This window comes from Oncorhynchus mykiss, chromosome 25 (assembly GCF_013265735.2).
Source record: "Oncorhynchus mykiss isolate Arlee chromosome 25, USDA_OmykA_1.1, whole genome shotgun sequence".
NCBI classification, from domain to species: Eukaryota; Metazoa; Chordata; class Actinopteri; order Salmoniformes; family Salmonidae; genus Oncorhynchus; species Oncorhynchus mykiss.
In genome coordinates this window covers 10,654,153-10,671,521 of record NC_048589.1, presented here as the reverse complement: position 1 = coordinate 10,671,521, position 17,369 = coordinate 10,654,153, and the positions used below count along the sequence as shown (strand labels likewise).

The 17,369-nt window shown below is 41.0% G+C and overlaps 2 long non-coding RNA genes across 2 annotated transcripts in view; one reads left to right on the top strand and one right to left on the bottom strand.

Moving 5' to 3' along the window:
• Nucleotides 1–2,600: 2,600 nt before the first annotated feature.
• LOC118944186 overlaps nucleotides 2,601–17,369 on the bottom strand; it is a 62,969-nt gene continuing 48,200 nt past the window's right edge. Inside the window, exon 2 of the long non-coding RNA XR_005039498.1 lies at nucleotides 2,601–3,126. This is a non-coding gene — a long non-coding RNA (uncharacterized LOC118944186). The remainder of the gene's footprint in view (nucleotides 3,127–17,369) is intronic.
• On the top strand, nucleotides 6,167–16,836 carry LOC110504315. Its single transcript, XR_002470581.2, has 3 exons — nucleotides 6,167–6,569; nucleotides 16,354–16,476; nucleotides 16,608–16,836. It is a non-coding gene; the product is annotated as an uncharacterized LOC110504315 (long non-coding RNA).

Below are 17,369 nucleotides of genomic sequence, written 5' to 3'. Positions count from 1 at the left end.
GTATTGATGTCAATGTACCCAGAGGAGGATGGAAACCCGCTGTCCTCCGGCTACACCATGGTACTACCCTACAGAGTGCTGTTGAGAATACTGTAGACCTTAATTGCAAAACATTGTGTTTTAATCAATTATTTGGTGACGTGAACATATCTAGTATAGTTTCATCTGAAAGTTATAACTTTTTAATGTTTCACTATTTTTATGAAATTCACTGTGGAGGATGCTCTTCCCCTTCCTCCCTTGAGGAGCCTCCACTGCTCTAATGTTGTATTTGATCACCACATTCCTCTACTCTATCTTTACTGGTTTTATTAGATTAATATCACTTGCATCAAATCCAATTATTGACTGTTTTCACTATACAGAGATTGCCTTTGTATAGAATCTTTCTGTCAGTCACTCAGTCAGTCTACCAATCAACCCAACTTCAGTCAGTGTGAGCTGGCTGCCAACCAAACAATGCTGTCACCATTCCCCAGTGTCGATCATAAAACACCATTCCATGACCGCAACAGTTAATAATTTCATACAACCAGCTGGCACCCTAATTAGGACTGAATCAACTGACCTATAAAAGAGGGATCCCCCTTACGACACGTCTATCACTCATCAATACAGATTTATGTCAGGTTCCAAAATATCATATTTTAAAGGACCCTGTGCTGCTGGCCTTTGGTGCTTCCTGGTTCAATGCAAAGCACATGGGGAGAATCTCAATGGTAGAGACATCTGTCTGTCTCTTCCAATGGGGTTTGAGAAGAAAGTGAGGAGAGGACTCAAAGAGTAGCAATTGAGATTATCCAAAAATCTGGCAGCTGGGACCGTTTAAAGGGAAACTTCACTGCTAGACACTTTTTCCAGTCTCCTTACATAATTCTGAGTGGCGAAAGGTGTTTTAGGCATAATTATGCACTATAGTGGTATTTTTTAATTGTCACGCCCGGTGAGTTCAACCAATGACATCATCGGTTGATTGAGCCTGCTGTCTGATCTAAAAACGAATAGAGTTGTCATGTTTTGTAGCTTTTGTTTTTCGCCGATTGCACGGTTACGCTAGCAGCGACAAGATATGATTGTCCTTGTTCAGTACTGTAGAGACATTGGACCTGTTGCTATCTGCCAGGACATTACAGGATATCTAGGTAGATGTTTTTTCTTTCTGGCTTTGTAAAAACTACAGCCTGGTGGGAGCCCTACTTCATTGTCCAATTGTGTTCCCACCCTCGAAGGCATTCTTTTCAAAACGGAGGCAGTACTAGTTTCTACAGGTTCACGGGAGCTACAGTATGTTAGTGCACTGTCTATCAGAGATGACTAAATAATTACAATGGCTGCTTCTGATGATTACTCTTTCCAAGAAGTGCTGGACAACAAAAACATTTTTAATGTTATTTTACATAGGAACATATATACTTTTTTTTTTATTTGAGCCGGAATACACTGAAGAGGAGTTGAGATTGTGAGACCAGCAAGCAGCGCAGGCACCCTAGACCAGGGCTGCGTTCAGTGCGTTTTTATGCTCTGGAATGTTCAATTGAACGGAAACGGTGCTGTACTGAAAGACCAGGGTAGGGTTTAGGATTGCTGTCAGCATGGCTATTCCCCTTTAAATACATCACTCATTGCTTCCAGCCACACCCACCAAACATACCTCAAAGTCTGTACAAGAACCCGTTGGGGAAATGCATCGTTCAGTACAAACCGATTCGCAATGAAGCAAACATTCAAGCGAACTGAACGCACCTCCGCTGAACCCGGAGGGTAAATGACAAACGAGTACGTTTTTTTCTGTCGGTAAAATAGCAAGCTTGCTAAATAAGCTTTGTTTTTACACAAGGCAGTGTTGTTCAGTACAGTACAATTTCTTGATCGATTCGGCTATAACGGGGCTTGCTAGTACTACTACAAGCCAAGCTAGTCAAGTTTAGCTAGCTTTGTTTGCTATACCTAAAATGTACTGTAGTCTAATGTTATAGCTAGCAAGCCTCAGTGCATCTCATTAGGAGCGACACTGGAGAAACGTTTTGATGATGACGAAGACTAACGGAATGACTTTGGCTGTATGACTCATTTGTCTCGGAGTAACTATACCTGTGTGTTGTAGCTGGCTAACTAATGTATGTCTGTGAGATGTCTCATATTCTACACCATGCTGCTACAGTAGGAATACAGACGGTACACAACGATTGCCCATGAATGTCTAATCGCGTTTTCATCTTTCTCTCACAGACAACACCGCTTGGATAATCTCAAAAGGAGATGTGAAAGGTCCCATAACAACAATCTCCCCTTCTATCAAAGAGACTCCAAACATCTCACTGCACCCCTAAAATGCACCATGCAAGTGTTCCCTTTGTAGAACTGTACTATTTATTACAGGCGTAGTATATTTTTATTCAACTGTATACTTTGTCATGCATTCCCATAACTGTTCCTTCATACTGCTGTGTAAACTCAGCTCGGTCTCCAGAGCAAATAAACTGTCTTGAATACAAGTCATGCCCACTTATTTGCTATATTGACAGACTTACTATTTTATTGAAACAGGTTTACTTGCTAACAAATGGAAGTTTAAATGATACACCAACTCACCTGCAGCATTTTTAATTTTTTTTTACTCAGTAAGATTGTAGGTAGTTTATCCAAATACATTTCATGAATATAACAATGAATTGATCCAGACGTTGAAGTCAACACTTTATTGGTTTCTGATGCAGCTGGAATCATTTAGTCACTTGTCAGTACTCTGGCAAAAAAAAATATTATGGAAAACATTTGGTCAAACGCCATTATATATATCAATTATGTACAAGAGCTAGCAAAATTTATACCACAATGTAGTTGTGAGCATACTAGACATTCTATATTATAATACAACATCACTCTAACTGAATGTGGATTTTGTGTTGGTTGAATAGTTCAGGTAAGTTCCAGAATGTTCTTCAGCTGGAGAACCCCATCTTGTGTTCAGTAACGGCAGCTGGTTTAGCAGGCTTTGACGATGTTGGCAGGGATATTGAGTTTGGACAAGCCTCTCCCTGAAGTGATGGGTTCTGGGCTCGTACAATTTCTTCACCACCCACTGCTTCAACCTCTTGTAGAGGATTTGTTTGCACTGCAAGTCTCCTGGAAAGACACAAAGACTGATCATGAGGATATGTAAAACATCCAATCCAAACCATGTTAATCTGTGAACAAAAAAGGGTACTGTAGACTGGTATGTGTTTTGTTACACTCAGCCAATGATGGGGCATTGAGATGGGGGCCAATTCCACGTTAACAAAATTGCTCTGAGACTCCGATTTTCACTTAAAATGTGTGTCAAACAAAAACCATTGATTTCAAAGTTTAAGTGTAACTCTATGCACAAGGACTATTTCCTACAATTTACACGGAACATTTTACAAAAAATAATTAACTGGAAGAACTGTGCAGATGCAAGGTTTGGTAACAGAATTTCAGTAAAAATCTACCTCAGCTTTTTGTGACCACGTTTTACTTCAACATTATTGTATTTTGATGTATTTCTTATACCTTAACTTTTTTCTGGTTATTATGTTTTTAAAACATTTTTTACATCTGTTTGACCAGAAATGAAAGCCTTAGCTTATTCCTAATTAAAACATTTTTGGAAGGAAAATGGTTGAAAAATGTATATAGTTTTGAAAGTATTCAGACCCCTTCACTTTTTCCACATTTTGTTTTACGTGACAGCCTTATTCTAAATGGATTAAATAAAAATGTTCCTCATCAATCTACACAAAATACCCCATAATGACAAAGCAAAAACAGGTTCAGACATTTTTGCTAATTTATTGAAAAAACAACCGAAATAATTTATTTACATAAGTATTCAGACCCTTTGCTATGAGACTCGAAATGGAGCTCGGGTACATTCTGTTTCCATTGATCATCCTTGAGATGTGTCTAAAACTTGGTTGGAGTCCACCTGCGGTAAATTCAGTTGATTGGACATGATTTGGAAAGTCACACCTGTATATATAAAGTCCCACAGTTGACAGTGCATGTCAGAGCAAAAACCAAGCCATGAGGTTGAAAAAAACTGTCCGTAGAGCTTCGAGACAGGACTGTGTCAAGGCACAGATCTGGGGAAGTGTACCAAAAAATGTCTACAGCATTGAAGGTCCCCAAGAACACTGTGGCCTCCATCATTCTTAAGTGGAGGGAGTTTGGAACCACTAAGACTCTTCCTAGAGCTGTCCGCCCAGCCAAACTGAGCAATCAGGGGAGAAGGGCCTTGGTCAGGGAGGTGACCAAGAACCCGATGGTCACTCTGAAAGAGCTCAATAGTTCCTCTGTGGAGATGGGAGAAACTTCCAGAAGGACAACCATTCTGCAGCACTCCACCAATCAGGCCTTTACGGTAGAGTGGCCAGACGGAAGCACTCCTCAGTAAAAGGTACATAACAGCACACTTGGAGTTTGCCAAACGGCACCTAAAGGACTCTGACCATGAGAAACAAGATTTTCTGGTCTGATGAAACCAGATTGAACTCTTTGGCCTGAATGCCGTGTCATATCTGCAGGAAACCTGGTACCATTCCTATGGTGAAGCATGGCAGCATCATACTGTGGGGATGATTTTTAGCGTCAGGGACTGGGAGACCTGTCAGGATCGAGGGAAAGATGAACGGAGCAATGTACAGAGAGATCCTTGATGAAAACCTGCTCCAGAGCACTCGGGACCTCAGACTGGGGCGAAGGGTAACCTTCTAACAGGACAACGATCCTAAGCACACAACCAAGACAACGCAGGAGTAGCTCCGGGACAAGTCTCTGAATGTCCTTGAGTGGCCCGGACTTGAACCCGATCGAACATCTCTGGAGAGACCTGAAAATAGCTGTGCAGCAATGCTCCCCATCCAACCTGCCAGAGCTTGAGAGGATCTGCAAAGAAGAATGGGAGAAACTCCCCAAATACTGGTGTGCCTTGCGTGTAGCGTCATACCCAATAATAATATCTACCGCTTCTTAGACTTTCTGTCAATGAGAATGACAGATCTATATCACATATTTCTATGTGAATTTGGTCAGGACGCCCAAGAAGTTACATATTGCAGCTTTAAGAAGATAAATTGTAGACATAGGAGGGGTTATGACTTTGTGGCTATGGTAACTAGTGACGACTGGAGTATTCACATCAACTGGATCAACATTCACTGTGCAGTACTACCTCCTGAAATCACTATGAATTGTGAATATTTTGGTTTGCTTACAACCAGGAAATGTAGAGAGCTGTTTCTACCGGCGAGGTGCAGAAACGCTCGTATTTGTGTGTAGTGGGGAATTTCTCGATTTTTATGACACATGATATGTTAATAACATATTAATGGACATATACAGTGAAATAGAGCAGCAGTGACATTTCCCTTTAAGCCTTGTTCACACTGCAGGCATTAATGCTCAAATCAGTTTTCGTTTTCAAATATAATTTTGGAATACTGACTGTCCACAGGTAAAGTTACAAGTGACCAAATCAGATTTGTTCGTGTTCAGACAGCATTCATTTGCTGACATGCCTATGCTAGTTGTCATGGTAATGAAGCTGCTTGGTAGTGGTGCTTGTTGCTTCCTCTCACTCCGAAATTGTTGTGCAGCAAACTCGGGTGACAGTAATGCCCACAATGGAAGTTTCCCAGTTGCTTTGATCCAACTTTCAAAACGAGTCCTTTTTGGCTAGCTAGTTAGCTAGCTAGTTTTTTAGTTTGCTAACGTTAGTACATTCGCTCAGCTAGTTAGCTGCCAAATTTTCTTTTCAAGCTGTCAGTAACTACAGTAGCAAGAAACAAGATATGATAAATAACAGTCTAAAAAGGGGCAAATAAATCAGATTTGATATGGTCAGGATTCAGCTTTTTATCAGATTTCAAACCACCTATGGAGATGGTTTGAAATGTTGCTTGAAATATCCGATTCCATGTGCTTTTTGGCTGTTCAGGCTGTTCAGACAGGATAAAGATCAAATCAGAATTCCCAAAAACACAGGGTTTTAGTCCTGCCCGTGTGAACAAGGCTTTAGTCTCTCTAGACCACAGGAGGTTGGTGGCTGCTTAATTGGGGAGAACGGGCTCATGGTAATTACTGGAGCAGAATTAGTGGTTTCCATGGTTTCCAGGTATTTGATGCCATTACATTAGCGCTGTTCTCCCCTCAGCAGCCTCCTGTGCTCTAGACAGACAGATTGCTTCCGGCAATGTATCAGTGCTCATTCTTAACAAGTCTGTACAAATTGAGGCGTCGCTGGGACAGAGAGGACGAGTCGGAAACGCGAAGCGCGTCACTGATAACATCACAGCGGTATACGCTTGTTGTCCTAGCTAAACATGAGCACAATTCTCCTTAGCATTTTAAGCCCTCGCCTACCCAAACTCGTGATTTGTTGGGAGAGCTGTCTGTCTGAAGAGGACTCTCTCTGGGATACGTTTTTAGTATGTCCCTTTCGAAATGACAGAGAGAATCCGACATCCTCCCCAGACGTTGTGCCGTTTACAATGCTCCAAGGTCTGGGATATCAGAGACTAGGGACTGCTGGGACCTTGTACAACCAGGTAGTTGACCTGCATGGGTCAGTGATAAAGAGCTTCCAAACTAATGAAATTGTGTCAAAACAATTGGACATGGGGGAACTGCTGCTTATGATTATACAGTTGAAGGGAATCTTTTACAGTGATATGGCAACACCTGCTGGTGATAACCATACAGTGAAGTATGCACCCCTTCACTAATGTTATAGGAATAGATTGGAGTGGAAACTCTGCCAATTAACAAGTGCACATGTAAGGGCGACGGTTGAGAATCAGATTGCAACTAGCGGGTGAATCTCAATTGTATTTATTTCATCTTCTGTCTTCCTTCTCAAAACGCATTGGTACTACCACTAGTTAGTAAAAGTTGTAGTGCTTACACAAGTCTGCACTAGAGGGCACCATGCTACCAGAATCAGAACAGGACTATTATATTATCTCCCTGAGGAAGGCCATGCTGCCTAAACGCGTAGGTAAAACAAAAAAAACGTTTCTATTGAACATGCCATACTAATAAAGGCATTTCAATTAATTATATTAAGAGTGCCTTGGTCCTCCTTTCTTTTTGATGACCAATTTACCCCTTTTACCAAAGAGCACCGATCTACCAAAATGTACTATTGTGTACCTTAGTAGCGCTTCCCTTCCTCCTCTTTCTAATAGGACTATCATATTGCTTTCATCTTCAGAGAAAACTATTGCTGTCATCCTTCTTATTAGTTCAAATTAAATGTTTGTTTGAAGGTGCTAGACACTCCCATAACCAATATGGGGACTGCCATAATCTTACAAAGATTTGAATTATTGGATCATGATCTCCTATATCTTTAGAAAACCCCTCTTGCCTTTTCCCATTCAGTGTTGACATATTTGAAGGAATTGAACATGTGGAAGCAATGGCGGAGGCGTGTCTCTTCAGGTCTGCAAACAACAAATTTGAGATGAGTGATTATTTTCTTCACATAAGTCTCTCTCTCGCTCTCTTGCTCTTGCGCGCTCTCTCGCTCGTGCTCTCTCGCTCGTGCTCTTGCTCATAAATGCCCTTGCTGCTACCTTGTTCCTCGGTCTACCATAGAGCATATTGTCGGTTGAGTAATATGTTGAAGGACCTTTTCATTGTGTAATGCGAGCGGCTTAGAGCTCTACAGACCCACTAATAGACGGAAATTACAAGGGCAGACAGAGCTGTGCAGTAAGTTAATGCAGTGTGTGTGTGTTATTGCGATAAGGTGTCTCCATCCTCTCCTCCGCTGCTTATGACTCACAAAAGCCTTTTGAACCAAAGTGAAGTTCTGCCAAACAAAGTTGGTCTGTGGAACTCCACTAACAAAGACCTACAGTCAGTGGCTTTGTGTAGCTGTAGTGGTTGAAGGGTTCAACTCCCTTTCTTGCAAAAATGTCACCGTCACCTGAGGGATTGATTAGAGATTAGACGTGTGAAATGTCTCATCACATTAGTGTGTGTGTGTGTGTGTGTGTGTTTACAGACGGTGTGTGTAGAGACTCAGACAGTCTTTGAAGCTGGCTAATTTAATGTAAATGTTATGGCTGCCGTAGCCGGTGGTAACCGCGACCCCCTGGCAGGAACTGGGAAGGAGAGGCTGTGATGTGGGCAGCCAAGCGCCGAGGGGTTTCCCTGGGCAAAGGGCAAGGGCTTTGAACCCTGGCTCCTTTCCAGTGTCAGGGACTCTACCTCTCCCTCTCTGCTTACCTCTCTCTCTCTCGGGTCATTTCAGCAAGCCAGGTACTTATATTTATGGATTATTATATGAATCCTATGAATTAAAATGGCTAATTTGGATGCACTCAATTAGCGTAATTTCTCAGAGATCAAATTATATTTCAGCAAAATAATGTTGCAGGAATGCTAATCTTGTCTGTTTCTAACAACAGAAACAATTCCAGAACAATTTGAAATGGTGGGTGTTATTCCTCTTTCTTGTGCTTTTTACGGTGGAATGACCCTCTCGTCTTCTCCCTTAAAATGACTAGACAGAATTTGTCCCTTATGTAGATGTTTTTTCTTATCAAGTTAGAGTGGACATGGAGTCTCAGGACATCCTAAGTGTCTGTATGTACTATAATTTTGTATCTTGTTTGTGCGTGGTTGTCCATGTGTGTGCGCTTATGTGTGTGTGTGTGTGTGATGATAGCAGCTGAAATTGGGAGTAGGCGAAGGTCTCCTGGATTAGGAGGCCAGCACAGTCTCTACTTATCAGTTGCTTCGTTAAGATGACATGATTAGAGTAATTGTTCCGGCCACTAATCAGACGAAAGCATGGCAGCGGACGTGTGTGTCTTTGTGTGTGTGTGAGTGAGCTGCACAGAGAAAGGGGCGGTGTTGATTGATTTTAAGAATGAGCATTATCTTTCCTTTGACAGTCCAGAGAGCAAAGGACAGTAGGGGTGCCAGACTGAGATTTCAATATTACTCAAAATTCAGCTACAAATCAGACCCAAATGTAGCATGCTGTGGGATAAGGAATAGCTATCTCCCAGTGGGTAACACACAGGTGAAAATGTTGTTTGATTTTTCACTGTACGGTCAGGGTTACTTTCTAAATGTAATCTGTTACAATTACTAGTTACCTGTCAAAGTGTAATCAGTAATGTAACTTTTGGATTACCCAAACTCAGTAACATAATCTGTTTACATTCAGTTACTTTTAGATTACTTTCCCCTTAAGAGGCATTAGAAGACAAAAATGTATGTTACCAATTGAATGACATCTATTGCAGGATAAATCAATGTTAAAGGTTACATAGCTGGCAATATATGGATGTTAAATTTTACTTTATGGGTTGGTTATGTAGACTTCTTCTAACCCATCGCTTTCTACTACATATAATAATACGATTAAATTATATATTTACATTAAAAGCCAAAGTCTATCAGAATTCCAGTCATTCCACTAAATGTTATACCCCTTGATCTTCAAGAAAAGTACTTGGAAATATGGAAGTATAGATTAGCCAAAATGTTTTCTGAGCATAACCCCAAAGCTAAGGACTTTTTAGCCAGCCCTACTATGTTGTTGATTATTTTGTTGTCATGGAGGACTGATTGGGCTCATTGATTCGAGTTGAAAAATAAATTCCGGGCTCATGGAATGGCATGCTTTGAGCACTTCTGAAAAGTGATATTTACATGTGAAAAATTATTGCCATATGCTGCATTTGCTATAGGCCTATTGTTTACCTTTTTGTTGGTGACACTTTGATATCTTGATAATATGCAGCTGTTTAAAAGGGCAAATCCACAGATGAAACAAATGTTTGGGGTGAAATACTGAGGGATGGGCTTGGAGAAATATACCACTCTCAGATGAATAGACAGAGCTATGGATGCAATAATCCATGATATCAACATTATTGGTCTCACCATGTTATGAGGCTATACAGTGTTTGTTTACATTTACAATGTTTATTTATTTTTTATTTTTTTTACCGTTATTTAACTAGGCAAGTCGGTTAAGAACAAATTCTTAAATACAAGAACGGCCTACACCGGCCAAACCCGGACGACGCTGGGCCAATTGTGTGCCGCCCTATGTTTACAAATATTGGAGAAAAATAAGTTTATATTTAGAGCTCATGATGCATTTATAAGTTATATTCTTCAAGAATCAATGGATATATATATATATGTCCAAAAAGTGTGCCCCTTTTAAGTCTATCAAAAGTGTGCGAGTTTGAGCATAAGTCTATGGATTTTAAAAAATATCAGCATTATTTAGATTGAGCAATAAAAGCCCCAGTTTTATTATTTTGGCTGGGATCTGCACCGTGCAGCTGCTGCAAGAGTGCATTTTTCACTGGCTGTCCACTGGTTTCAGAAACAATGATTGATAGGCAGCTTAAACTTCTTGAATTCAAACATTATTTGGTTCATATACACATTTAGATTTGTGAACAGCAGGCCATCCACAGCAACCACAATTCATAAAGCGCAAATAGTTAAATGAGAGAGCAGCAGTGTGATTCACATCAATGCGCTATGTAGATGTCAACAATCATTTAAATCCGTATCGCCGTAGACTAAACCACTGCTGTCATCCTTACCTCCAAGCGTTTGGATGCCGACAGCAGTCGCACCATTGGAAGATATAACTTGGACTGTAGTCTACAAAAGCCTCTTCCTGCTCTTTTCCCGCGATCCATCAAACACGTTGGTGTGTCATCATAGTGGTCTCTGATTTGTGCTCAGAATCGCTCGGGTGGAACAAATTTACGTCTTTTTTCAATGCTGATTTGAGTGTCAAAGATTTTTTTTTCGCCAACATCCTTTCTAAATTTAAAAGTCCCCCTTGAAGTAATCATCTAGTTTTTCAAAAGCATCTGTAATCTAATTACAATATTTTAGCTGGTAATGTAACGGATTACTGTTACCGTTTTTTGCAATCCCTTAGATTTTTGTAATCCATTACACCTCAACCCTGTGTATGGTTCCAGCAACTATGGTGGGATGCGGAACCAGGCCAGCCCAGTAAAGCTTGGCTTGGCTCATCCCTACATATGTGAATCAGGCACAAATGTTGCCACTACTAGTTTTCTTTGGATATATTTATCCCCTTAGCATGTGAAGGGCAGTGAATGCAGAACCACTTTCTCCCACTTAAGAACCGTGCAGCCTTAACTGATGCACCTTCAGATCAATGGGGAACCACATATACAGTGGGTATCAGTATGTCACACCATGATCTGTTTCACCTGTCCTTATGATTGTCTCCACCCCCTCCAGGTGTTGCTTGTTTTCCCCAGTGTATTTATCCCTGTGTTTCCTGTCTCTCTGTGCCAGTTTGTCTTGTATGTCCAAGTCAACCAGCGTGGTTTCCCATGCGCCTGCCTTGTCTGTTATTTTTTTGCTAGTCCTCCCAGTTTGACCCTTGCTTGTTTCTGGACTCTGTACCCGCCTGCCTGACCATTCTGCCTGCCTTGCCCTCGAGCCTGCCTGCCACTCTGTACCTCCTGGACTCTGAACTGGTTTTAACCTTTTGCCTGCCCACGACCATTCTCTTGGCTACCCCTTTTTGGATCAATAAACATCTAAGACTCCAACCATCTGCGTCCTGGGTCTGCATCTGGGTCTCGCCTTGTGCCCTGATAAATAAGTTACATGGAAATGTGAAATAATAGGGGTTGACTTTAGAATGACTAACCCTTCCTCTGTCCCCCATGCATATATATCTGTAAGGTCCTTCAGTCAAGTATTGAAGTTCAAGCGCTGATTCAACCACAAAGAGCAGGGAGTGCTTCAAAAGCCTCGTAACGGAGGGCAGTGATTGATATACGGGTAATGATAACAAAGCAGACATTGAATATCTCTTTCAGCATGGTCAAGTTAATCATTTGACGGTGGCTCATGTATTAAACCATCCAGACGCATCAAATATACAGTCGTCCTTCTGATCTGAGCTGTAGTACAGGAAGGAAACTGCTTAGGGATGTCACCATGAGGCCATTGGTAATTTTTAAAACAGCTACGGAATTCAATGGCTGTGATGGGAGGGAACTCAGGACGGATCAACAACATTGTAGTGACTCCTCCTCAATAATGACCTAGTGAAACAGAATGAAAGGAAGAATATAAAATAAAGATACAAACATTCCAAAACATGCATGCTATATGCAACAAGGTACTAAAGTAAGAATGCAAGAAAACACAGCAAAGGAATACACTTTCTGGCCTAAACCCAAAGCCATGGCACTTAGCGTAAGAGTAGGGGTGTTAACCCCGGTGTCCTGGCTAAATTCCCAATCTGTCCCTCAAACCATCACGGCCACCTAATAATCCCCAGTTTACAATTGGCTCATTCATCCCCCTCCTCTCCCCTGTAACTATTCCCCAGGTCGTTGCTGCAAATGAGAACGTGTTCTCAGTCAACTTACCTGGTAAAATAACGGATATAAATCAAATCTAACAGATCACTGAGTAACTGCCTCCTTATTTTCAAGCATGTATTGACTCAGGGGTTACCTAATCAAGGTACATTAGTGTTTAATTTTTAATGAATCTTTCTTTTAAGTTAGATTTTTTTTCTTCTACTTTGACATTGCACTGCCTTTTGTGTTGATTGACAAAAAAAAAGACAATTAAATCAATTTGAATCCCACTTTGTAACACAATAAAAAGTAAACAAAGAGGGTGAATAATTATGATACCCACTGTAGAGTTGGCCTTGAAAACCAGGTTTGTAATTGGTAAGTAACTGGGTCAAAGGTTTGATTAACCTTTGAGAAGTAAATAGAAACCGCAGTCTATTTGTGGTCCCGAAAACAGAAACGGCGAGGAGAGAGCATCATTTAAAGAGAATTCTCATTCAGGCAGTGCAATGCTGTGCTTTTTTGTTCCACTGCAATTACAGAAAGAGGGATACCTAGTCAGTTGTGCAACTGAATGCATTCAACTGAAATGTGTCTTCAGCATTTAACCCAACCCCTCTGAATCAGACGGTAGCGCCCGGTGGACAGTGGGTTAACTGCCTTGTTCAGGGGCATAACCTTGTCAGCTCGGAGATTCGATCCAGCAATCTTTCGATTACTGGCCCAACGCTCTTACCCGCCAGGCTATCTGCCGCCCTAATGTGTGCGCGCGTGCGTGCACGTTTGTGTGTGTCAGAATGAGTTATGCAGGCCCTAAATGCTATTGTTCAAAAAGAGGATTAGTGTTTTGGAAGCAGAAGCCTGGAGAGTCAGAGGTGAATGCTCATCTTCTCACGGGGAGGGAAGAATCAAAAACAGTGTGTGTTCATTGTGATAGAGTGAGTAGATGTCTAGCATTTCTGTAGGGGTCTCAAACTGCTTTACATTATTTGAGGGTTACTTACAGTTTACATACACCTTAGGCCAAATACATTTAAACTCAATTTTTCACAATTCCTGACATTTAATCCTAGTAAGAATTCCCTGTCTTAGGTCAGTTAGGATCACCACTTTATTTTAAGAATGTGAAATGTCAATAATAATAGAGAGAATGATTTATTTCAGCTTTTATTTATTTTATCACATTCCCATTGGGTCAGAAGTTTACATACATTCAATTAGTATTTGGTAGCATTGCCTTTAAATTGTTTAACTTGGGTCAAACGTTTTGGGTAGCCTTCCACAAGCTTCCCACAATAAGTTGGGTGAATTTTGGCCCATTCCTCCTGACAGTGCTGGTGTAACTGAGTCAGGTTTGTAGGCCTCCTTGCTCACACATGCTTTTTCAGTTCTGCATACACATTTTCTATAGGATTGAGGTTAGGGCTTTGTGATGGCCACTCCAATACCTTGACTTTGTTGTCCTTAAGTCATTTTGCCACAACTTTGGAAGTATGCTTGGGGTCATTGTCCATTTGGAAGATCCATTTGCGACCAAGCTTTAACTTCCTGACTCATGTCTTGAGATGTTGCTTCAAGATATCCACATAATTTTCCTGCCTCAAGATGCCATCTATTTTCTGACGTGCACCAGTCCCTTCTGCAGCAAAGCACCCCTACAACATGCTGCCACTCCTGTGCTTCACGGTTGGGATGGTGTTATTTGGCATGCAAGCTTCCCCGTTTTTCCTCCAAACATAACGATGGTCATTATGGCCAAACAGTTCTATTTTTGTTTCATCAGTCCAGAGGACATTTCTCCAAAAAGTACGATCTTTGTCCCCATGTGCAGTTGCAAACCGTAGTCTGGCTTTTTTTTATGGCGGTTTTGGAGCAGTGGCTTCTTCCTTGCTGAGTGGTCTTTCAAGTTATGTTGATATAGGACTCGTTTTACTGTGGCTATAGATACTTTTGTACCTGTTTCCTCCAGCATCTTCACAAGGTCCTTTGCTGTTGTTCTGGTTTTCACTTTTTGCACCAAAATACGTTCATCTCTAGGAGACAGAACGCGTCTTCTTCCTGAGCGGTATGACGGCTGCGTGGTCCCATGGTGTTTATACTAGCGTACTATTGTTTGTACAGATGAACGTGGTCCCTTCAGGTGTTTGGAAATGGCTCCCAAGGATGAACCAGACTTGTGGAGGTGTACCATTTTTTTCTGAGGTCTTGGCTGATTTATTTTGATTTTCCCATGATGTCAAGCAAAGAGGCACTGAGTTTGAAGGTAGGCCTTGAAATACATCCACAGGTACACCTCCAATTGACTCAAATGATGTCAATTAGAAAATCAGATGCTTCTAAAGCCATGACATAGTTTTCTGGAATTTTCCAAGCTGTTTAAAGGCACAGTCAACTTAGTGTATGTAAACGTCTGACCCACTGGACTTGTGATGCAGTGAATTATAAGTTAAATAATCTGTCTGAAAACAATTGTTGCAAAAATGACTTGTGTCATGCACAAAGTAGATGTCCTAACCGACTAAAACTATAGTTTGTTAACAAGAAATTTGTGGAGTGGTTGAAAAACAAGTTTTAATGACTTCAACCTCAGTGTATGTAAACTTCCGACTTCAACTGTATATTGAAAAGCAGCACACAGATGTCATATTGTGGAAGAGACACAGTTCCTAATTCTATATTTAAAGGTCTAAAGCAGCCATTTTTATCTCAATTTCAAATCAATTCTGGGTAACAATTAAGCACCTTACTGTGATTACAATAAATTAATTAAATTGCAAAAAGCAATTGGGAAGGGAAAACTGAAAACTTGCTGTTATTGGCAGAGAGGTTTGGAACTCTTTCTTATTGGTCTATTAACTAATTTACCACCAAGGCAGACCAAAACTCCATCCCACCAGAGCAGGTAGAAATTTCAGGTGGTCTTTTCGAGCAGCTCTTACACTGAAAGGGCATTATCATCACTTTCACAATTTCACAGTATTATTCCAACCTCATAGTATGGACATATACACTCAGATGCCAGTTTGTTAGGTACTCCATGTTCACGCAAATGGTTCACTCCTACAGACAGTGAGTCACATGGCCGTGGCTTGCTATTTAAAGCAGGCAGACAGGAATCAAGGCATTCATTTACTGTTTGAATGAACTTTAGAAAGTGCAAAGCAAGTCACTTAAGCGACTTTGAGTGTGGTGTGTGGCACCGACGATCATACCAGAACAGGCATCTCAGAATGCACAACTCGCCGGTCCTTGTCACGAATGGGCTTTTGCAGCAGATGACCACACTGGTCCAGCTGGACCAGGTGATGGAAAAACATTGCCTGGTTAGATGAATCCTGGTTACTGTTGCGTCATTCTGATTATCAGAATTTTCCGTAAGCAGCATAATTCCATGGCGCCATCCAATCAGTCCCTTGATACCAATTGAGCAACATTTGAATGCCATACCTAGTAGAATCCATGCCCCAAAGAATTCAGTCTGTTATGGAGGCAAAGTGCGTCCAACCCGGTACTACACTACTACACTCACACGGTTCAACAAGGGTTCATCTGAGATCCTCGAAAGTTCTTTGAATAATCTCAGGGCTCTTGGCACTGGAAATTTCCCCCAAAAGGTTATTCCAATAACCCAATAGGAGGTGGGGCTCATCGAGGAACCTCCTTAGTTGGTGGGGGTTCTTACAGGACCCTAACTGCCCAACTGAAACATTTTGATTTTAATTTGAAAGGACAGCAGGTGCAGGCACATAACTGGACAAGTTTAAGATCTCCTCAATTTAAGGTCAGGTTTGTCCCTTGTATGATCTAAATTGATATTGTTTTATGATGATATCATCTGTCTTTTCATATTTGTGCAACTCTTTGTAAAACCGAAAATGGGCACAGTTCAATGAATATCAATCAACAAAGAGGTAAGAATATGTTGAAGGCTAGCTGTATTGGGTGCAGATGACTGAACTGCTCACTTTTGTGTCTGTGTCTGCAGGTATGCAGACGAGGAGGCATACGATGGCATGTCAATTGCTATTGGTATGTTTTGCAGATCACATTTACCATCTTCCTCTCTTACCTCTTCAATGAATATCCCATAAGCCACATTATGGACAAGGTATGTGTATAAAAACTGTTTTGATAATGGTTTTCTTTTCATTCATATTTACCACAAAAACCTAGGTATGAATACTGTCGTGTGCATGGTCTGTTAATCATCTGAATAATTACTATTATTGGGATTCACAGACTTCCCCTTCCCTACACCTTGATGAATATAACAGGAAACCTGTTCGATCACCATGCACTGCAAAATCATTCTGGCTATGGATACGGAGAACCTCAAGACATTAACATCAACACGCCAGAGGATATACCCATTATACTAGGGGCTCTGCTGGGAGTATACCTCATATTTAGATTTTTTTATTCTGCCTTGCCGCTAAAATCATAATAAACACAACACTGACAACTAAAATATTGTGTTATTGTTGTTATTGGTATGCATATTATTACTATTATTAACAATAATATTATTAACAATAATAGTAATAGGGGAGGGGCGGTAGTTCAAAAATGTACTTATAGGGGTTTCAATTTGAAGAACCCCTAAAGGATACTGCAGGAACCTTTTCTTTTTAGAGTGTAGATGGGTGTACCCAATAAACAGGTGTATATAAAACAGTATATACAGTAAAATCAGGTCTTTGACTGCACTGGGCCTTTAAAGCTGAGATGGCAACTTCCCTCTCCCCTTTTCTCCATCATCATCCCCTATTTTCCTCCCTTTCCTCCATCCATCCTAATCGCCATATCAATTCCATTCATGGCCCAACTTCTGATTGCAAGCTCCATTTCATTTCAATATGGAAAAAAAAATGAAGCCATTTTTTTCAGTTACCTCAGAGTAGCTAATATCCCAAATGTTGGGTGATCGAGACTGAGAGCGGTGTGATGCAGACGATAGTCTTTTATGGTCTTTGGCTGCAGCCAGCGATGACCGTATAGACT